The sequence below is a fragment of the Rattus rattus genome, chromosome 1 (assembly GCF_011064425.1).
Source record: "Rattus rattus isolate New Zealand chromosome 1, Rrattus_CSIRO_v1, whole genome shotgun sequence".
Lineage (NCBI taxonomy): Eukaryota > Metazoa > Chordata > Mammalia > Rodentia > Muridae > Rattus > Rattus rattus.
In genome coordinates this window covers 32,068,378-32,072,627 of record NC_046154.1, presented here as the reverse complement: position 1 = coordinate 32,072,627, position 4,250 = coordinate 32,068,378, and positions in this window count along the sequence as shown.

The window sequence follows — 4,250 nt, the reverse complement described above, 5'->3', positions numbered from 1 at the left end:
ACCTCTTCACTGATCTCACGCTCGCACGCACGCACGCACACACGCACGCACAGCAGCTCCCTAATGTTTTCCTCTAGGCTTGTCCAATAGCTATTATAAAACAACTGAGAACTAGGCAGCTCCTTGATCTTGGCCCCACCTTGGGTACCAATTGATGCAAAACGAGGGTCATATGACCTGAAGCCTGTGGCCTCTGCCATGGGCCTAGTTTTCAGAACCCAGAGTGTAGCGTCCAGAGCCAGGACATGGTTTCAAGTGTTGAATCCCAGGACTTACACCCAGCCTAATGGCCAGTTCTTGTCACCAGGGCCCAGCCTTCAGAGCTGCCTACTCCATCCCTCCCAGTCCTCTCACCTCACAGTCCCTAGGGGCTTAGGCTACTGTGTGTTAGGCCAGTGTGGTGCAGGGGCAAGTATCAGCGAGGCCTGATACTGCATGGTACACATTCAAGGACTGAGCCATATCCTAGGCCCTAAGGACTTCTGAAGTCCAATCTTATTCAAACAAAAAAGGTAAAACCAGGGGAAAGGGCTAGTGAGGTAAACGGAGAAGGATGAAGACAGAGCACTGGGGGGTGGGGAGGGTTGCTGGATAAGATGGAGGGTGCTAGGTCTGGTTTGAGGTCAAGAAACCAGCAAACGATTTTATTGTTTTTTGAGACAAGAATTTCACTGTGTACCCCTTTTTTGACCCCGAATTTACAGTCTAGACTGGGTTGGCCTTGGGATTAAAGGTTAAGAGCACTGACTGCTCTTCTCGAGGTCCTGAGTTCAACTCCCAGTCAGCCACATGGTGGCTCACAACCATCTGTAACGGGATCTGGTGCCCTCTTCTGGTGTGTCTGAGGACAGCAACAGTATACTCATATACATTAAAGAAAGAAAATAAGATTTATTTATTTTATATATGTGAGTGCTCTTAACTGCTGAGCCATCTCTCCAGCCCCGAATAAATAAACCTTAAAAATAATGATAATAATAAAGTTGAAGGCCAGCCTGGGCCCAGGCAGGCATGCACGGTAACCCACACCTTTTATCCTGGCACTCTGGTGGGAGAAAGAGGCAGGCAGATCTCTTTGAGGCTAGCTTGGTTTGCAAAGCAAGTCGAGGCTAGCTAGACCAGTTTAAATTGGCCTTGAATTTGAAATTCTGCTGACGTTTCTCCTCAGCCTTCTGAATACCAGGACTATATCTGTGTGCCATCATGTTGGCCCAGGATGTTTGTTTTAATGTGTTCAGTTTGGCAGCCCTAGTAGGGGATAATCAGTCCTTTCCCATGGATCTCGTTCCCTAGTAGCTATAGGTGGGGACACAGGGAATATGTCTGACACTGCCCACATTGGGGTAAGGACAACCTTGGGGGGGGGTCTTTATTTTATTATTCTCACTTACATCTTCAGTTTTTGCTTGTTTTTCGAGACAGTGTTTCTCTGTGCATCCCTGGCTGTCCAGGATACTCTTTTTTTTTTTTTTTTTTAAGATTTATTCATTTATTATATATAAGTACACTGTAGCTGTGTTCAGATACACCAGAAGAGGGCATCGGATCTCTTTACAGATGGTTGTGAGCCACCATGTGGTTGCTGGGAATTGAACTCATGACCTCTGGAAGAGCAGTCGGGTGCTCTTAACCGCTGAGCCATTTCTCCAGCCCCAGGATACTCTTTGTAGACCAGACTGGCCTCGAACTCACAGAGATCTGCCTGCCCCTGCAGTTTTTTAATTTTAAGCTTACAGGTGTTTGCCTGCACCACTGTCTGGACACCACATGCATGCAGTACCAGAGGCAGCCAGAAGAGGGCATCATCGGACAGAAGTTCCAGACAATATGAGCTGCCAGGTAGATGCTGGGGCTAGAACTCAGGTTCCGTAGAAGAGCAACCAGGGCTCTTTACTGTCTAGCCCTCATTTGATTTATTAGTGTGTGCGTGTGCATGTGTGTGCGCGCCTTCCAAGGTGTGCATGTGGAGATCAGAGGACAATTTATGGAGTCAAAGCTCTGCTTTTCCGGGAAAGGGAATAACACTCGAAATGTATATAAGAAATATTCAAGGGTTGGGGATTTGGCTCAGTGGTAAAGCGCCTTGCCTAGCAAGCGCAAGGCCCTGGGTTCGGTCCTCAGCTCGGAAAAAAAAAAAAAAAAAAACCAAAGAAATATTCAAGTTAAAAAAAAAAAAAAAAAAAAAGCTCTGCTTTCACCTTTCTGTGGTCCCAGGAATCAAACTCAGATCGCCGGGTTTCCTGGCTCATCTTTACCAGCTGAGCCTTCTCATTGGCCAGATTCCTATGTTTAAATAATATTTATTCGTGCCCAGTGTGGCAGCAGGCAGATTTAATCCCAGTGCTTGTGAGGCAAAGGGAGGTGGATCTCAGTGAGTTAGGCCAAGCGTAAATTCACAGTAAGAACCTATCTCAAGGGGTTGGGGATTGAGCTCAGTGGTAGAGCGCTTGCCTAGCAAGCTCAAGGCCCTGGGTTCAGTCCCCAGCTCCGAAAAAAAGAAAAAAAAAAACCTGTTCATTTATTTATGTGTAAGAGAGTGCAGGTGTACTACACAGTGCGGGATAAAGGTTGGGTCTCTGCCTTCCATCTTGTTAAGCTAGGAGGGCCTCTTCCGTTTCTGCTACTGTGATCTGCATTCCAGACAGCTGGCCTGAAGGCTTCTGGGAAATTCTGTTTCTACCTCCAGTTTTGCACTTGCCACCGAGATCTGCCTGCCTCTGCCTCCCGAGTGCTAGCATTAAAGGAGTGTGCTATTACCAGCTGGTCACCCAGCTTTTGAGGTGGGTTCTGAGGGTCGAACTTGGGTCGTCCATGGCTAGAGCTTCGACCTGCTGAACCGTCTCCCTAACCGTAGAGTTTAACTTTTTAGATAGGAGTCAGCATTAGAGCAGTTTGGTATCGATGGTTCTAGCGGGTGGGATGTGGAAACTTTCTTGCTGTAGATTCATTCCTATCTTCCTGTCTCCAGTCCAGCCACCTCCCTTTCACCTCCCTTTCTCTCTCTCCTCACCCATAGTCAGTTTTCTACAGCAATGATTTCTCATCATGAGAGAGGGAAAGCAAGCTTCCTGACTTAACAGGACACAGCACAGTAGGCGCGTGGCCCCTGCCTCGCTCCTGGCATCTTCCCCTTTCACGGTGCACAGTCTGCTGTCTCCCAGGCTCTACAGCCTCTTCTGGCTCCGGCTGCATTGCTCATGCTTCTCGCCTGGACTTTATTGCACAGAACCTACTGCATGCCAGCCCTGGGCTGGGACGGATGCTGTGGATTGCCAGACTGGTGCATTTCTGTTGCTATGACTCACATTCTGGCAGAGGAGCGTTGCTGGGCAAACAGCGACAAGGAGGTGCTTGTTGTCCTAGGGTGATCTGGAACCCTGGGTGAAAGAGGGCCTCCGGGAAGATGGGTGAGTTAAGATTTGAACCGACCACCAGATAGTGTCTCTGGCACAGGGGCAGATTGTCAAAGGCTCTGAGACTTGGAGAGGAGTCTTTGTGAGCTTGGGAGGTGCGTGTGTGTGTGTGTGTGCGTGTGTGTGTGTGTGTGTGTGTGTGTGTGTGTATGTGTGTACAGACACATGCATATAGCACATGTGGCAGTCAGACCTTGTATGTCTTACCAAAAGAGCAATAGTGTTTTATATGGGATTCATATAAAAGCTGTGTCCAGCTTTTACATGGGATTCTGGAGACTTGAACTATGGTATCTGATGCTTTGGGGGCAAGCACTTTACCCATTGAGCTGTCACTGCAGCCTCTGTACAGAGATCTTGAGTCCAGCGTGGTAGAAACACGCAGGAGAGAGCAAAAGAGCCACAGGCGGGAAGTCCCCTGGAAGCTGCTCCACTGACCCTGGAGCCCGCCTTTGTGTCTGAGAACAAGGAGGAAGACTGGGAGGGACCTCGTGAGGGGTAGCCACGCAGCCTGTGGATGTAGTGCAGAGACGAGATTGGAGAAGCCTTGCCTCTCTTCCTAGGACGGTAGAAATGACGACAGCCTGGGGTAAGATGAAGGCACTGGGGCCAGAGTCAGAGATGAGGTGAGACAGCCATGAGGGTGATCTCTCCAGGGTCCGGCTTTTGAGGGCTAGTGGCTTCCGGTCCTGTTCTCTGGAAGGGACTTTTTAAGTTCAGGTTTGCTAAGTGCTTCAAAGACACACGGGTCTGCCTTTAATCTCAGCAGTCAGGAGGCAGAGTGAGTTCCAGGACAGCCAGGGCTACACAGAGAAACCCTGTCTTGAGAAGAGGGAG